General features: G+C 40.6%; 1 protein-coding gene and 1 long non-coding RNA gene across 8 annotated transcripts in view; one reads left to right on the top strand and one right to left on the bottom strand.

Moving 5' to 3' along the window:
- LOC102162101 (uncharacterized) overlaps window positions 1-7,004 on the top strand; it is a 38,789-nt gene extending 31,785 nt beyond the window's left edge. For 2 of the 4 annotated variants that reach the window (XR_014834018.1, XR_014834017.1), the window contains exon 4: window positions 3,628-5,972. This is a non-coding gene — a long non-coding RNA (uncharacterized LOC102162101). Of the gene's footprint in view, window positions 1-3,627; window positions 5,973-6,433 lie in introns of those variants that run through there. The other 2 variants (XR_014834016.1, XR_002340437.2) reach the window with 2 other exon arrangements.
- Window positions 1-19,437, bottom strand: part of GRM8 (glutamate metabotropic receptor 8) — a 795,220-nt gene that overhangs the window by 233,593 nt on the left and 542,190 nt on the right. The window lies entirely within an intron of this gene.

Here is a 19,437-nt window from a genome sequence, read left to right as displayed (position 1 = left end):
ACTGAACTTTGAGAGGACATATGTGTCGATAATAGTTATTTGATTAATTGAATACCATTTAGAGGGGTCTGTCTTCCTCTGTTTAAGATGACATGAATAGGAAACTGTGAGGTGGGACGGTCTCTGCAGGGCAGATTATTGTAAAGAAGCTGGCCAGAGGAAACTACAAAAATTAAGCTTTAATTGTGTAGATAAAGCAGTTAAAGCAAAGTCAAATTCTTGCCTTGGAGCTGCTTCTGAATTTATTGCCACTGCCACTAGGGCTGGTTAGAAGAACTAAAATGTCGCATATGGACAATATGGAGAAATTAGACCCCACGTGGGCCCACTGAGATGCAGCCTGTGTGCCTGTAGGGGTGAGGCTGGGGCCCAGGAAGGGGAAGTGAGCATGTGTGCAGGTAAGAGTGAAGCCATTAATTTCAAGAATACAGTCTGCTGGATAGAAAGAGGCACCAACCACGCCCACTCCCTACTCCCCACAGACAACTCATCGAACTTCTACTCAACCAGAATTTAATCCTCTAGACTTTGGGGACCTTTCAAATGCAAATGGACCAAGAATGATTGAACTCTTACTATAAATGGACTAATATTTAGATTTGAGTGTGAAGGAGTGGAGGAAGATTTTCTCAATGGCCGTTGCGGGGTAGAATGCAGAGAAGACAAGGGACCTGATGTTCTGAGGGAGGGAGAAACAGGCTGGGAGGGAACCAGAAGTCAAAGTGGGGATGGATAAGACCACATCGCCTAATCACAAGAGGGAGTCAGGCTTTCCCTGGGAGGAGGACCCTGACAGAGGAGCAGGTAGGGCTAAGCGACACTCTCTATATCTCTAAAGTCAGAAGACCAGCATGTTAATTTTCACATTGCAATCTTTGAAGTTTTGCTATACCTGTGTCAAACTCTGTAACAATGGCAGATATACAGACTTGGTGTAGAATAAGAGGTAAGCAGAATGGTAAAGAAATGCCATTGTTGAGTCCAGAGGCCTTGAGTTGTCATCCACCAAGGACAGTGACTGCTAAGGCCACTCTCTATGTCCTTGCTGTCAACATAGGGTGATGTGTGTTAAAGGTGTTGAGAAGGGAGCTGTCTGCCTTCAGGACAGAGCATCACTCTCCAAGTGGAAGGTGTGTTCAATATGCCATCCTGGGAAGAATGAACTCCTCCAGCAGCACATAATGGGAAAATACTGCAGCCCTGAGCAATAAACTGAGGATATTTCAGAATCTCAAAGACTACACCTACTGCTTCTTCTAACTGCAGATTATTGGCTTTCATGCTGTCCTAACTTAAAAACAAAAACAAACAAAAAACTTGTGATTTTTTTTTTTCCTCCTTACAATGGAAGAATTCCTTATGGACTTTAGATTTAATGAAGGTAACGTTAACTGAGTTATTCTTTCAGGTCTTGATTCCTAACAAATGTCAAATCCCCCAAAAGTAAAATAATCACCTTTCAAATATCAGTCTTATAAAGCAGAGGCAAGATCAGAAAAGGAGTAGGTCATATGATATGGGTGAATTCTTTTCACAATTTAACACTTTGTTTACTTAATTACCCTCATTAAATTATCACAAAGAATGGCTTTCCCCTTCCCTTGTCTGCCACCCAAACCCTCAACAGGGAAGAGTTGGCTGGAAAAGTAAACAACTTAATAATTGTCTCAGAGTTCATTAACATTAATTAGATACAGTGCCTCCCCCAAAAGTCACAGTAGTCACTTACTGGAATAACAAATGACAGGACAGAAAACCAAACTGTCAACATGGATACAAAGAATCTGCTACTTTATTGAAGGTTGAGGAATAATCGGATCTGTTTTCAACAAAATCCTTTTAGTAGTCATATTTATTTTCCTGATTTTGAGGGTACTACATGCCTCTTTTGGAAAATTAAGGAGATAAAGAAAAATATAAGAAAATAATTGTGATTGATAATAAAGCTACCAACCACACATGCTCATTGTAACGGACCAGCATTCTTCTTTCAGTCTTTCAGTATATATGTCCTGTACATCACACCATATATGTGATTTGCATTTTATACTTAAAAAGATGGTCTCCCTTCATTAAATTATTGCATTTTAATGCCTATATTGTATTCCATTTTATTGCCATTTGTGTATTTTTTCTAACATAAAAAGTTGTAACAAAAATCTTTATGCACAAATACTTCCTATTTCAGATTACTTCTTAGAGTAAAATTCTTGGAAGAAATATTTCTGGACCAAAGGATAGGAAAAGAATAACTGGCAAGTTATTTTCCAGAAAGTTTTCTCTATTTTATAAGCTGTTTAATCCTTTGCCAGCCATATAAAAGAGCACTCCCATGTCTGTGCCCTCTAGTCAACACAAATTATTTCTCCTGAATATATTTTCTAATTCAATAGGTGAAAAATAATGTCTCAAGTTGCATTTAATTGATTACTTCTAAAGCTTGATCGTTTACATAAATAGTCAAGTGTACTTTCTTTTGTGAATTCTTTGACTATGTTCTATGTTGATTCATACTTTAGGATTTTGAGGGAGGTTATTAGAAATGTGTATCACCACTGTAAATATTCAATATATTAATGTTCTCTTTTACTTTTGAAGCACATATTTCCCCCAGCTTCTTTTTTTTAACTTTGTTCATTGTTTAAGCCTTTTATTTAGCTAAACTTATTTTTATTTCTCTATGTGATTTTTTTTCCTCAGTTACTTTAAGTTTAGAAAAATTCTTCCCCTTCTTCAGATTAGATATGCACTATCTACATTTCTAAATAATTGATATGGTTTGCTATTACACATAAGACCCTGAATGATCTCACTGTAATTACATTGGTGTATGGCTTGAAGTTAAACTTGAGCCTTTTTCAAATAGAAAACTGCATTACTTTCCCCACTCATTTGTGGACACCAATTTTTTTCCAGAAATTAAATTCTACTATATTCCAGGATCTACTTCTGCAAAAGCCAGTCTAATCTTATTTTATATATATATATATATATATATATATATATATATATATATATATATATATTTTGTCTTTTGTCTTGTCTTTTTTGGGCTGCACCCTACAGCATAGGGAGGTTCCCAGGCTAGGGGTCCAATCGGAGCTACAGCTGCTGGCCTACACCACAGCCACAGACACGCCAGATCTGAGCCGCATCTACACCACAGCTCATGGCAACACCAGATTCTTAACCCACTGAGTGAGGCCAGGGATCAAACCTGCAACCTCATGGTTCCTAGTCAGATTTGTTTCTGCTGCACCACGATGGGAACTCCTAATCTTATTTTAAATGTCTCCTACAGATTAGAAAAATGGTACTTGCTTTTTAATTGTTACTGTTAAAATTAAATGAAACTGAAACTTGTTAATGAAATTAGCTAACAAAATTTTCTACTGCTGACCAGATATTATAAAAAACATTGAACCTATCATGTTTAATGGTGCATAGATTTTCCCAAGCTGGATAACTGTGAAATAGAGTGTAACCAATGATTTGAATGTAACTGTGATTAAACTTTCCAATGTTGGGAGACATTTTTAATGGAAGCTATTATCTATATTTATAGCAGTTTCATTTTTTACTTTAGTTGTTTCTTACTCATTTTTTCCTTTTTTTTTTTTGCAACAGATTTGCAAAGTATTCCACTAACTGCCTCATAACTGTCATATCTATGGAAAAATCTCAGCATGCCTCAGCATCAAGAAAGCTCTTGATACATACATCACAACACAACATTGGGAGGAAAAAAAATATGTATACATGTGTGTGTGACTTGGTCCCCATGCTGTACAGTGGAAAAAAAATAAATAAATAAAAGAAAGCTCTCAAATGTTGAAATACACAAAAGTCTATTTTAGATCTCTGTGTCTCATCTGAGTTCTGCTTAGGTAAACCCAGTTAGATTTAATGACGCTGTCATGCATTTGTTATTAAGTTATATTAATATGGGTCAATCAGACCCTTGAGATATGTTTGCCCCTCTAGGTTCCCTGCCTAGATTAGATGCCCAGGCAATTTCTGTCTAGCTCCAAAGCCAGAGTTGTCCACAACAGCCTCTTGCCTTCATAATGTCACTTATCTGGAAGTCTAAGCTTAAGAATGAGAAACAGAATTTGTGTGGTCCTATCTGATACTGAAATCTCACCTTTGCCTGTATCCCTGGTCTTGCCTCCTGGATCTCCCACTTTTAAAAAAAAGTTATGATTTTTTAAGATCTTCCTCTGTTCCTACTAGAATTGTCTGGATGGGGTAACTTCTCCGGGAATGTGTAGGGTAAGGTAGGGATGGGGGAGGAACTGAGGTGTCTATATTCAAAAATAACATGTTCTAGACAGAGAAGACGCATTGTGATCCATCCCAATACAAGAATAGTACCATATGTAAACATTCTTAAATATTTTATGTTATAAATAAAATAAGAGAATGATATACAGGTTGATATCTTCTATAATTGGGGAAACACATCCTTTGTGCCAAGAACTGTATCATGCACTAGAGACAAAGGGTTAAAAGACACAATCCTTATTCTGAAGGAGCTCACAGCACTGTGAGGAACCAACTAGAGAGCAGTGCAAGAGCTATGAGAGGACAGCATTAAACGAGACGGAGCAGATGGAATGGATGCCTAGCTCAGACTGTAAACAGCTGGAAAACTTCCTGGAGAAGGTGACCTATCAGGTGAATTTTAAAGGAACTGAATTTCAGGCAGACGAAATAGCACAACAGCAGTTTCAAAGCTGTGGAGAAACAGCCCATGTACGGCCCTGCAAGTTTTCCAGCAAAGGTCTTAATGGTCAGTGGCAGGAGATGGAGATGAAGGGGTTAAGAGGGCCGCTTGCTTAAGGCTGTCAGACGTCTTGGTAAGGATTCTGGATTCTGTCCTAGGCTATGGGGAGTTACTGCAGGATTTTAAGTAGTCAAGGGGAATGATGGGATTTCCATTTTAGAATGCGTTCTCTGGCTACATCCACGTACCTGGGGAAGGATGCAGGGGACACACAGATACAGGCAGACTAGAGGGCAGTTGTGGCCATTCAGGAAAGAAATGACAAGGGTCTTATCTTACCCTGGAGTAAGATAGTACAAAGATAAAAGAGGCCAAATACGATTGCTGGTTACACGGCTGAGGAGATGGGCATAAGGGAAAGAGTGCTGGCTCGCCAGGATGTCCCAGGTTTCTGGCTTTGGCAACCAGGTAAAAGGTGATGATGTTCACAGAAATGGGGAGCAACAGTGGGAGGGGAGAGTTGGCTGAAGGTAGATACAACTACCCCGAGTTACCTACCACATGTGCAGGTGGATGGGCAGGACCAGGACTGGGGTGAGGGCAACAGGATGCAAATAGGAAGGGGCAGGATAAACACTATGTTAATGTAAAGTAATTACATCAAAATTAAGGCAGAGGGAGTTCCCTTCATGGCTCAGTGGTTAACGAACCCAACTAGGATCCATGAAGATGCAGCTGTGATCCCTGACCTTGATCAGGGGGTTAAGAAGCTGGTGTTGCAGTGAGCTGTGGTGTAGGTTGCAGATGTGGGCTCGGATCCCGCATTGCTAGGGCTGTGGTGTAGGCGGCACCTGTAGTTTGCATTAGACCCCTAGCCTGGGAACCTCCATATGCCACAGGTGAGGCCCTAAAAAGACAAAAAAAAAAAAAATTAAAAAAAATTAAGGCAGAAATTAATGAATAAAATATCAAACTATTAAATCTATTAAATAATAGCAGCATGAAGACCAATGCCATGCCTCTACTCAGAGATACCTTAAAAGAAAAAGGAAAATCGGGAATACACCACGCTTGATGCAGTGACCACACCCAGAAGCCTGGCTCCTTAAAGGAAGCTGTGACTGGGAGCAATCAGAAAATCCTCCGCTGGGCAGGTGGTTTAAATAAGGTGTATTTTGTGGGTTTTCCCCCAGCTTTATTGAGGGAGAATTGAAAGATGAAATTGTAAGGTATTTAAAGTATATGCCATCATAATTTGATATATTCACAGATGGTGAAAGATTCCCTCCCATCTAGTTGCTTAACACAAGGGAGATGCTTTTACTTCTTTTTCACTCTTCTTTTATGAGAGAAGAAACTTGAACATGTTTGTTTCCTCAGGTTAAAAAGGGCTGGGGATGGAGGGAGGGGAGGGAGGGATTTGGGAGAAGGCAGGCAGAGAAGCACAGGGCGGAGGGGGGACTTGGGGGGGGGCTTGAGGGGAGGAGGGGGGGTGAAGATGGGGACTGACACGGATAAGTGAGTGAGTAACGTTCTTCCGAACTGAGGGGGTTTCCACTTAGGAACCGACGGTGAAGGCCAGCTCTTTTATTGTCCAAATAACATGCCAGCTCATCTTCCCTCTGCAAGTCATTCTCTTTATCTTTTGAAAGGTTTCTAACATCTCCTCACATCCTTCTGTGTTTTTCTCCATCCCCAAATTTACAGGAATTAGCACGTCATGCTTATCTCCCGAAATCCCCCTCTCTTTGGAGCATCAATCAACAGTTACTAATGTGAAGCTTCAACAAAAGAACAAAGAACCATTAAAAACACTGTTCGATGAAAATAAAAGAAGTGCTGCTTAAGCGCTGCTCGCATCGTTTCAAAAATGCTCCTACCTGACCTTCAGGTGGAAAATTATACTCAAGGCTGCAATGGTTGGATCCTCAAGTTCACCACAGTCTGCACCTTAGAGCAATTTTTTCCATAAAACAGTTCTTCTATTTTAGCAATAAAATATCTACTAGAGAGGTGAAAAACAATTCAAGCAAATGCAGTAAATGTTTGTTATTCGGAGAACCAAGTTATTCCTCTGTGCACTACTATTGTTGGAGCTAAGCTCCAGAGGTGGATACTAATGGAATGGATGGCAGAATTACTTCTCAAACATGCTAAGTATCCAGGCTGTCAAATTAAAGGAGTCTCCAAGGCTGGCGCTTCTCTGGTCATCTTTAATTAGGCAATACTCTGGTGAAAGCCTCACAATTAATGTTTAGAGTTGTTTTTCTTCTACAGTAAATGGAAGGGGAATTTTTAAAGGGTATTAGTGGCTTGCTCTTTGTTATAATTTTATTTAGAGGCGTATGTTGCAAGGACTGAAATATAAGAAGATCGTTCTCTTTTCCCCCAGGGAAGGAAACCTAAACAAACAAACAAATTTGCAGGAAAATTAACAAAAGGGATGCTTACCTTTAATAATATAATATTTTGTCAATATTTAACTTATATTAAGATATTTTTCAGTTGCATCCGTGTCACAAAACACTCTAGGCATATCAGCGTATGTGCTATTCTACCTTTTGGATTTCGGGGGAAGGAAAATGTCATGTTATATCCTATACCCGGAATGACCCAGATGTCTCTGCCTGTTATTGTTTATTTTTGGCCAGGACTACGGCATGTGAAAGTCCCCAGTCCAGGGACTGAATCCACATCACAGCTATAACCAGAGCCACAGTAGTGACAATGCCAGATCTTTAATCCATTGTGCCACAAGGGAACTCCCTCTCTGCCTGTTAATACTTTATCCATCTGATAATTCCTGCAACATTAAACCTTTCCTGGTTGGCTTGTTCTTCATTAATTTGAAAAAATAGTTATTGAATGCAAAAATTAATGGATTAAAACAATGAAGGAATGAATTAATTGATCATCGAGGCAGAGTCTATGAGCTACATCGTTTTTGTGACTCCAATAGAGCCCACCATCGTGGTACAACATGAATAGGCCAAATAAATATTTACCAAATTATGGATTACATGCATCTTGTGCACACTGGAATACATTTATATTTACTTCAAGAAACAATTTATTTAATCATGGTTTCTGAGGTGCAAAGCATATTATTTCAGCAACTTGATGCTGAAATCTTCAGAGGCATTTTTTTTTTCTATAAGATGATTAAAAAATCTTTTGTTGAATGTGGTGGGAGAAGCTGGTGGACGATTTCTGAGTGTCTGGTTGCTGTCCTCAGGTTTAGCAATCACCTAAACCTGAGGGACTTTTATCTAATCTTAACCCTGCACCTGACTGCCAAGCAGAGCTAATCACTTAACTTCCAGTGAACTAATGGGTTCATCTGTAAAACACGATTGCCATCAAAGGACTTGAGAGGAAAAGACTAATGATAGAATGACCAGAATGACAGTAGATTTTTAAAGATTCAACAGTGCTATCAAAATTTCAGGGCACAGCCATTTCCCATACTTTCCCTAAATTGTAACTGTACCACTTTTATGAGGATTGAACTCAAGAAAAATAAGCTTATAAGAGTTCGGTTCTGCTGTTTTGTATCTGCGGGATTGATGCCAAATGTAAATCCCCTTTCTTGCAAAAAAAATGTAAAATGGAAAGCACTTGGAAAATTCATGATATTTTCATTAGATGCCCAAGGACTCAGGACTTCAGTGGGCAAAACACACCCCCTATGATTTTGATAAGACTGCTAGAAATAGAAAAGCAATTCACATATTTCTTTTTATCACCTTCTTCCTTTTCTATTTCCTTTCATTTTCCTATTACATTTTGAATTTGACTTTTATGTTTCTACGTCTTTGCATTTTCCACCCCTGAAGCAGTTGGAAGGTTTTTGCAGACTCCAGGGTGCCCTTTCAGTGTCTGATAGGGTGCTCCCTTTGACATGTGTCAAACAATCATTTCCAGACTCTAGAGAGAGAACTGGGATACCCCAGAAGTACCCTAATAAGCCCATTGGGGTCTGGCTTGCCTGAGCTGTCTGTATCTTTCTAGGTGCAATGCATATTTGGGGAGGAAATGATAAATACTGGCTCAAAGAAGAGTGATGGACAGTATTCCTCAGAGGCCTGAGATCTGGGTCTACTGAAATACTGATTTTTTTTTCCAGGCACTGTAATACCTGTTTAGGGTAAGTAAACATTGCAGCACAAGGAAATAAATGACATGAACTGCATTGATGTGGGGTCTGCAAGAGATGTAACCAAGGCACACACTGTTCAGATAGTTCACAGGGTCCTACTGATCATGCACCTGACTTTACACACTGACCTAATATGTGGGAGGTTGGTGTAGAGCAGATGGAACAATTGGAATATCACAATTTCTAGACCACTAATGAAGATAAAAGCGGCTCTGTGTGTCATGTATCTGAAAGAAACCAGGTTGTCCCTAAAGGAAACCAAGAATTCAAAAATTCAATTTGGCGAAAAGAAACCTGAAGACTGTAACAGCTTTGAATACTTCATGCCTCTACATCCTAGCAATTAGTGATTGATTTTTAAGAAAACCTATTTCTGCAAGAATGTCATCTTTTTTTATAACTCACTTTTAAACATTTCTTACCACATCCTCAGTCGTTACCTCACTTGCTCCTCTTAGCAGACCTATAATTAAAAGATTACTATAATCTACATTTTAGAGTTTAAAAAGTTGAGATAAATAAATTACATAATTTGATAAGGGTGGTTAAGGGGTCCCTGGAACTCCAGGCCTGATTAAGTGGGCCCTGCCCAAGGCCATTCTCACATCACTTGATGAAATAAAAATATCTATCACATTTATTTTTAAGTTCTGTTCAGCCCCAAAAGCAGCCACCTAAGCTCTCAGATGCTTAAAAATCAGCCCAACAAAATTTAATTTTTTGCATTAGCCCATAAAACATTGGAGGACAAAATGGCATCTTCTCAAGAAACTTACACACTTCTGTTCCTAAGTCAGAAGTGAATCCTGACCTCAGAACAGCAAATTTGTTTCCATGCTTTATTTCCCATGCTATCTTATTACCTGGTCCTTCCTTCTCTCCACCCCTCTCTTCCTCCCTCCCTCCCCTCCTTCTTTTAATAAACATGTATATATAACGAATAATTACCAAGCACTTGCAATGCACTGGGAAGTGTTCTAGGTTCTCCACTGCAAACATTTTAAAGAGCAGGAAGAGAATCAGGAAGCAATGAAATGAGTCAGCTATTTCTGGAATCAGTTTAGTCACAGTTGCTCCCAGCTGCAGGCCCAGAAATGCTGGGCTGGGCTGCCTTGAATTGCAACCACATGCAATGCAGACTGTAGGAGCACAGGGGCCTGTCAGTTCATACTGCTGGCCCATTTATAGCTCTTACCTTAGTTAATACCACTGCTTATTTTATATATGTATATATATATATAGAGAGAGAGAGAGACAGAGAGAGAGAGAGAGAGAGAGAGAGAGAGAACTTATTAATTCCCACACCAAACACGGAAGGGACCTCAGATACTTGTAGTTTCTTGGTTCTCAAATCTAACCATTTACCAGAGGCACCGGTGGTTTTTATAAGAAATGCATTCTTGAGTTCCACCAAGGAAATTCATATTTCCAGGAAGGAAGTTAAGAAATAAATCTGTGTTTCTAGTAAACTCTCCCAGTGATTGCTGAGTAGCCTCGTTAAAATGGTCTGGGAAAACCTCAGGTCATAGTCCTGCTTTCGATTTTTATTATTACAATATCTACAGTTGAGTTCAAATTGTCAGGTTTTGTGAGAGATGCTTTTGCTTAGTCTTAGAAACACCCCCAGATGTAGAAAATTGCTAACACAGTCCACCTCATCAAAACCCTTGCCCAGCCACTGGAGATGACAGAGGCGGAGTAACAGAGCAGGCCAGGCCTGAGACATCTGGACCCTTCTGAGGCAACCTAAGAAGTGAGTCTGTCAGAGGATAGTGATCATACTAAACAGGCTGACTGTATGCCCTGGTTTGTTTCGGACAATTTCACTCCTCCTGCCATGGCAACAGTGGTTGACCCTGAAGCCAGGAACTGGGAGAGTGGCTTCCTGAATCCTTTGCTTCCGGATGTGGCAGTGCGGCTGGACCAGTTCCAGGGTGGTGTTCGTGGAGTCCCTCTTGAAGATCCACCCTGGAGCTCTTCTCAAGCCCTTCCCAACAAACTGTAAGCGCTAATTTACCATGTTAAATTCCTTTCTGCTAAAAATGGAGTGGTTTCCGTCATCTGTTGAAGGAGAGGACAGAAGGGAGAAAGAGCTGCAGAATGAAAAGGAGGCATGTGACACATCAGGAAAAGAGAACTCTAGGCAGAGAACAGCAGATGCAAAGGGCGGTGAGGCTGGAAAAGGGCTTGGCACGTTCAAGCAACGCAAAGGTCATTGTCGCTGGGGCAGAGTTAAGAGGTGGGAAAGGGAAGGACGAGACACAGGGGGAGATGGATCAGGTCTATGCCAGTGGGATCAAGTTCAGATTTTTCCAAAGTATATTAGAACGTCAATGAAGAGTTTCAGTCAGATATGGTCTAGTTTTAAGAATGTTACTCTGGATGCCTTGGAGCAAAGGCAGGAAGACTAGTTATGGGGCTGTTGCAGCAGTAGTGGTGGTGATGGTGGTCACAGCAGCAGCAGGGAGGGAAAGGAAGAATTAAAAGCGAGTCCTTAGCTTTTAGCTGAATCCAAGGATAGCTGTGGTACAATTCACTGAAATGGGAACTTTTGGGATAGAATAAGTTTGCATTTTAGGTATCAAGAGTTTTTTTTCTTGCGCAAGTTGCATTTGAGATGCTGACTGGACATCCAAGGGTTTTGTCAAGGAGAGGCTGTAAATACGAGTCTATAAAAGAACAGTTTTCCATCTAGAGACCCTCATCTGAACTAGGTCAAATTGTTTTAGCACAAGAGTCAGGGAAAAAAATCCCTCTGAGCCCAGCACATTCAAGCACCTGTTTCTTACACTGGCTGTCATCAAAGACCCTTGTCAGGGCCACCCTATTACCCCCACAATAATGACACCTGTGTTTTCCCCAAATTTCATGAACACTTCCTCAGACCCACTAAGGTCTGAACGTCTCCTGCCTAGCCATCACCAACAATGGACTCAGGCTGTCTGGTCATCTACAAGCCTCCTACTAGGTGGTTACATCACACTTCTAACCCGGACCCTGAGACCACAACCTTGTCTACTCAACCTGCACTAATAACTACCTAGAGAAGCTGACTTTCTCTTCCTCACAAACATGTTCACAACATATGATGAGTCACCATGCCAACATCCTTTTTGGTGTGTAAACCCGCCTATTCCATACACACGTTTTACCGTCATAATCATAGCATCACTGTGGGATGGTTGTTTTCATATTTGCTATATAATGAAAACTGACCATGTCATTCTTTGAACATATACTTTATTTCACGCTAAAGATATTTCTGTGCCTGAAATATTAACAGAGAGAATACACACAGATTTATGTGTTTTCACACACACACACACACACAAACACACACAAAACTAGTATTTTGTCATGAATGTGTTTTGTTTTGCTTTTTTCATTTTTGGCCTCTCTGCAGCATATGGAGCTTCTGGACCACGGATAAGCTCGGAGCCACGGTTGTACCCTAAGCTGTAGCTGTGGCATGCCAGATCCCTAACCCAGTGTGCCACTCCAGGGATCGAACCCATGTCCCAGTGCTCCCACGATCCTGCAGATCCTATTGTGCCACCGTGGGAGCTCCCATGAATGTGTTATTTTCACTCATAGCCATTGAAACATAGAAAATTTTCAAGATGTCACTATCTGGAAGTATTGAAGAACTTCAAAATGTTTAAAATGTTCAGTGTTTAAGATGAAAGTACTCACTATAATAAGAGAAGAAAAATAAAGATCCTGGCATATTTATTTAGGAATAATAATAAGTAACCAAGGGACTGTTTCTTTTCAGAAATTTCACTATGTTAACTTCAAATTATTATTTTACGTGTGATATGGTTTTTTAAGACCTAATGCAAATAAAGAAGACCCAAGTAATCGCTAAATGTACATCACTAGGGAATAAATTTTGGATAAAATTCCATTCTTTTAAGAGAGGAGAGAACACATAACTTCAGTGATTGATATTAATTTTATTTTTATTTATTTATTTTTAGGGCCACACCTAAAATGGAAATTTCCAGGCTAGGGGGTGAATAGGAGCTGTAGCTGCGAGCCTACACCATAGCCACAGCAATGCCAGATCTAAGCTGCATCTGCCGCCTACACTACAGCTCACAGCAATGCCAGATCCTTAACCCACTGAGTGGGGCCAGGGATCGAACCTGCATCCTTATGGATACTAGTTGGGTTCATTACTGCTGAACCACAATGGGAACTCTGATATTAATTTTAATGTCACTGACAGTATATTTAGTAGAAAGAAGATGTAAGCAGTATCAAATTTTTTTCCTATTGTTTCAATATTCATGTGAACCTGAGAGAAATCACCTATTTCAGTGGGAAAATGTATAAAAAGGTGATTAGTTAGGGCTCTCCAGAGAAACAGAATAGGAAATATATATATAAAGATTTGTGGGGAATTGGCTCATGCAGTCCAACAATTATGGAAGCCAACAGGTCCCAAGAATTATAGGGGGAGTCAGCAACTTGAGACCTAAGAGAGAAATAGATGGAGTTCCAGTCCAAGGGCTGTGAGGCTCAGGATATGATATGGGAAGTGTTAATATTTCAGTTCAAGTCTGAAGGCAGGAAACCAATGTCCCAGCTTTAAGGCAGTCAGGCAGGAGAAATTCTCTTATTCGGAGAAAGGTCAGGCCTTCCACTGATTGGACATGGCCCACCCAGTTGGGGAAGGCAATCTGCTTTATTCAGTCTACTAATTTAAATGTTAAGTCTCAAAACACCCTCATAGAAACACCCAGAATAATGTTTTACCAAATATCTGGGCTTCACACAGCCCAATCACGTTAACACATAAAACTGATCATCACAGTAGGTCAACATTCTCTCAGGATACAGGCTCCTTTGTCTTTACTCAAACTCTATACCAAAGAAAAGAGTGAACAAGAATAGCAACTGACAGAGGGAGTGTAAACCACTCTAAGTCTGATGGTCAAAAGTATTATCTGCATGATCCTCATATCCCATTATTCATTATGCTTTATCATAGCCAATACCTGCCACATCTGCAGTCAAAATGGATAAAACACTCCCTGAGACCTTAGTCCTCGTGACCTCATGCCTATCGGGAAGCCTTATCCCCAGCCTTTCTTTGTAACAATCCATTTCTACAAAATTACTCAATACATCTTTCCCAAACATTACTCTCATCACAACCCTCCCATAATCTAGAACCTATGATGGCTCACCAGAGCATCAATGGCAGATTAACTGTCATCCCTACAAATAGGTCGTGGCTATTGTTATATTAGATGTTAAAAAATTAGGAGTTCCTGTCGTGGCTCAGTGGTTAACATATCCGACTAGGAACCATGAGGTTGCGGGTTCGATCCCTGGCCTTGCTCAACGACCCGGCGTTGTCGTGAGCTGTGGTGGAGGTCACAGACACGGCTCCGATCGTGTGTTGCTGTGGCTGTGGCGTAGGCTGGCACCTGTAGCTCTGATTGGACCCTTAGCCTGAAAACCTCCATATGCCGTAAGTGCAGCCCTAAAAAGCAAAAAGAAAGAAAGAAAAGTTAAAATCTCTATATTCGTGTTTAGACTTTCAAAGAGGAGTCAGGATTGGAAGGCAACTAGAACGGAGATGAGTCCTGGCAGAGGGGGTGGGCACTGGACGCAAACTGTGTCTGCCATCAGGTGTGTGCGTCAGAGGACACACAGTACCAGGAAAGACGTCACCTTTGTGGTCTTTATCTCCTTCATCAAACGTTTACTTAGTTTCTCCCTTGCCCTTGTCTACAGTAGGCATTGGGGTTTCAAAACATAAAAGGCCCAGCCCCTGACCTTAGGGAGCTCAGGAACTACCAAAGTCATTCAGTAATGACAGTATCTACTTACAGAGTGGTATTTTTAAGCCAGACATTGGCCTTCCTTAGCACAGCTAGATGCGTAGTAGGTGTTTATAAAGACTCTGTTTGATACAATTGAATTAGATTAGGCAACATTTCCATTTATGCATGTAACATTAATAAATGTATTTATTTTTTCTTTCTAAAAGGCTAGATGGATTTCTTTCTCAAAACAGTTTTTTTCTCCTTCCTTATATACAGGCCGTCTTAGGCCCCTGACTTTTCAGTCTAATTGGCCTAATTTACAAATCATGTTGGCAGCAGAATTTTCCATAACTATCTGGAGTTATAAAGCAGTTAGCCAGAGAAGTGTATTTGACAGCTAAGTTATTTCTCTGCCGAAATGCACTGAAATTTAGAAAGAGATCATTTAGGCTTGTAATAAAGACTGTTTTTCTAGAATACTTTTTGCTCCTCTGTGGCATCTGCTTATGTCATTCTTCCTGAGTCCCGAAAATGGGTGCTGCTAGCAAGTATGACTTCCTGCTGTATCCTACCCACTATTCCAGCAGTCCCTTCCTAAATGCCCTTATGGAGTGGCAATTCCCACCCCCACCCCCCGTCACACATCCTCCTTTGTCCAAAACTTCTAATGCATCTTCTACGTTATCTGCGCCAACGCCCAAACACTTTAAGAGCCAAGAACCCTTGTTCTCCTTGAGGGTGTTTTAAGGACCATTCTACTCTCATGCAGAGACAGAATATCTGAGAAGACTTGTAGAGAGAAGGTAAAGTATCAGTGAGGAGGCAGAGACGCTATACATGAGCAATTGAGAGAGGAAAGCATGAGAGAGCGGACGAAGGATCATGAGCATGCGTGCAGGGGTTCTTCTCCAAATAAGGCTAGTGAGCTCTTCCTCCATCAGCGAAGAGGGGCCATCAACATGTCAAAGAGAGAAGGAAGAAGAGTTTCTTTAACAATTTTATGAGGTGGAGAAACATAACTATGTGAGACCCTACAGAGTCTAAACCTTTTCCTTAAAGTAGAAAGTGAGATCATTTCCTTGGGAAGGGCAGCAGATTATGAAAAAGACTTCAAGCCACCTCCAGGAGGCGGATGCCTTTGGGCATCAATAGAATGTTAATCCTTGTGCTGAGAGCCCAAAGGAAAGTGGACAGCACACATGTGCCATGGTGTAGTCAATGGTGTAGTCCCTGGAATCCTGTGCCAATTCTGGGCAGGGAGGAGATAAAAAGCATGGACAATGGGGCTGATCCTGGAGGCTCTAGGGACTGGATGTGGAAAGCATTAGTGTGAATGGCAGGTCCTGGCTTGGTAGGAGGGACAGACAGACAGGAGGAGGCTGCTGGACCTGCACAGAACATCGGTGTGAGCCAGCCAGGGGCATGAATGCTGGCAGTGACAGTGTCCATGGACACAGCCAGTGGTCTCTCTCCTTCATGCCGGGATAGCTGGTCAAATTGGGCTGAGACATACAACTGTAGACAAGTTTCCCCAAAAAGAGATAATTAAGAGAATTAAAGCAGGTCAAAGACCATGCTTTCCTCTACATACAGTTTTCTCTACATATTTTTCAATATAGCCTTTATTTCTATATCAAAGGATTGTGACATTGAATATTTAAAAATACTTGTTACCCCATGTTACATATCATCAATTTATCTGTTCATAAAAAATAAATTTCACTGGCAATTATGTAATCAAAACAGTAATAGACGTTACCAGTTCTTTTGGTTAATACCTAAATAATTATGTGGAAAAATCTATTCACTCAGAAACCATGTCGAGAATAAAAAATTATGATTATCTGAAGACTATTTATTTATTTTGCTTTTTAGGGCTGCACCTGTGGTATATGGAAGTTCCCAGGCTAGGGGTCCAATGAGAGCTGCAGCTGCCTACCACAGCCACAGTAACTCGGGGTCCGAGCTGCACCTGGGATTTACACCACAGCTCATGGCAAGGCTGGATCCCTGACCCACTGAGCAAGGCTGGGGATCAAACCCACACCCTTATGGATATTAGTCGGATTCATTTCTGCTGTGCCACAATGGGAACTCCTGAAAACTATTGTTCTTATTTCTAGAAACAACTGTTTCACAAGAACAGTTGAGTGGATCCCTAAATTTGAACACGATGCCTTTCAGGATTTTGGTGGGTTATTTCTATTTTCTCATTTTTCCAGAAGGAAAGCTAACCTTGCTCCATATAGGGAAGTTTACCAAAAAAAAAAAAAAAAAAAAATACATCCTTCAGGGACCAAATGCTTTTATACCTATTTCTGAATCAGGCTCTGGAAGAGCAGAAATGATTTCAGGACTTCCCGTCATGGCCCAGTGGTAATGAACCCAACTAGCATCCATGAGGATGCAGGTTCAATCCCTGGCCTCACTCAGCGGGCTTGGGATCCAGCATTGCCCTGAGCTGTGGTGTAGGTCAGAGAGGCAGCTGGGATCTGGTGTTGCTGTGGCTATGGCATAGGCTGGTTACTGCAGTTCTGATTTGAACCCTAGCCTGGGAAGTTCCATATGCCAGGGGTGCAGCCCTAAAAAGACAAACAAACAAACAAACAAACAAACAAAAAACAAAACAAAACAAAACAAAAAAACGGAAAAGAAACAATTTGATTCACAAAAGTTTGGGGGTTTGATTCAGAAATTCCACAGTGTAACCTGAGTCAGGTTATAGAATTTGCAGTAATGAGCTTGACCTCTGTCAGGAGTGCCACTGCTGGTCTGAAGTAGGAGCTGGGGCTGGTAGGCTAGCAGCTCCATTGGCTACTTTGCAAGGGCATTTTGGCCAGTGAGAATCAGAGGTGGATGTAACCAGACGCCAGCTTTAGAGTTTCCATTTGCTCTCCACTTCCAGTTTCTAGAATTATCAGTCTCAAGAATCAGCTCTGTTGTCCATATTTTCTAACTATGCCCTGCCCAGAACTGCCTGAGAGCGACAGGATTCCAAGGACTACACCATCGCACATGTGTGCCGTCCACTTTCCTTTGGGCTCTCAGCACAAGGATTAACTTTTTATAGATGACCAAAAACATTTCTCATGGAGGTGGCTTAAGTCTTTTTCATAATCTGCTGCACGTCCCAAGTAAGTGATCTCACTTACTACTTCTTTAAGGAAAATGTTTAGCCCTATAGGATCACCTTACTTTTCTCCACCGCAAAAGAAAATTACTGTATAATCATTGCATAATCTCTATGCTGGGAGAGAATGTAAATATCTAGCTTTTGGAGCCAAAGAGTTGTGAGTCCAATTCCTAGACTAGCCACTTAAGAGGCAAGCGGTTTTAGGAAAGTTAAATTAACCTCTATGAACCTCAGATTCTTTTACCCATGAAGTGGGTAGTATGTACTTTAAAAAGTTACCATGAAGAATAAATCAATACATGAGATAATACATTTGAGCATTTTGCATAATTCTTAGCACACGATCAATGAATTGTCACAGTAGGCATTACTCATTTTCAACTCACTCAGCCCTGGCAACATAGAGGCATATTCTGAAAGTTAATTCTTTTAACATAACATAAACACAGATTTTCTTTTCTAAACTTTACTAAACGGTCAAAGTTGAAATGTTCATTCAATGTATTCATCAGTATGAAGAGTTTTAAACCCATAAGAATTCTGGTGAAATCAAATACAGGTAACCTGGGAGGTGTAGTTCAGGGATGGGTATGATACTAAAAGAAGCCATAAAGAAGGTTGCAAATGATTTTGTCAAGCTTTCAGTCCATTCCCATGAAAGTCTGCCATTGCGGTCTGTGAAAGTCACCATATATGAAAGATGACAATACAGGGCCTTGGAACCACTGAGAAACCTTACAAAGGTGTGTTACTGGGAAAGGCTTATGATAGTTCAAGTTTACCCAGGCCACGATCCACAATAGTACTTAGCTAGGCAATCTTTCTCTGGAAAAATGCCACACAATTCATCAGGACTCCAGGGAGCTAGGAAATTACAAATAGAAACTTGAGGAGTGGGTGGCATTTTTTTTTTTTTCCAAAGCAGCAGCTGTTAGGATAAAAGGCAATCTTGAGTCTTTAAAAAGGAAATCAAGAAATACAAGGTGTTTACTGATTTCTATAGCAAGTGCTATTTTTTCCTTTCCTTTACTTCTTCTCTCTAAATTTCAATGTTATCTTTTTAAAGCCACAGCCATACTTTTTACTTCTTATTTTATAATATCCCTTAAAAAGGAGTAGATATGTCTTTATATTATAAATATACACTTTCTTTCCTTGTTCTCCCTCCCTCTTCCCCTCTCCCTCTCTTTGTTCCTTCCTTCTTTCTCTCTCTTCTTTTCCATCCTTCTTTACATCTATTTAGTTCTTTTAACCCTCAAAACTTATCTCTGAAATAACTAGATGTATATCAGAGCCACTGTCATTCTTATGACAAATTACTTCCTGACAAGGCCACTATAGGTAACTATGAAGAAGGCAAAATTTCTTTTTTAACCAAAACTGTCACTGTATGATTACTTAAAAGGGATCTCGTGGCATTCCCATTGTGGCTCAGGGGTAAGGAACCCAACTAGTAGCCATGAGGATGCAGGTTTGATTGCTGGCCCCACTCAGTGGGTTAAGGATCCAGTGTTGCCATGAGCTGCAGTGTAGTTTGCAGATGTGGCTCAGATCTGGCATTTCTATGGTCGTGGTATAGGCCTATTGTTGCAGCTCCGGTTGGACCCCTAGCCTGGGAACTTCCATATGCCACAGATGT

This window comes from Sus scrofa, chromosome 18, assembly GCF_054392235.1.
Source record: "Sus scrofa isolate SSC_HxYL_T2T_F1_AM1 chromosome 18, Sscrofa_HxYL_maternal_Yorkshire_Landrace_v2.0, whole genome shotgun sequence".
NCBI lineage: Eukaryota > Metazoa > Chordata > Mammalia > Artiodactyla > Suidae > Sus > Sus scrofa.
This window is presented reverse-complemented; position numbering and strand designations above follow the sequence as displayed.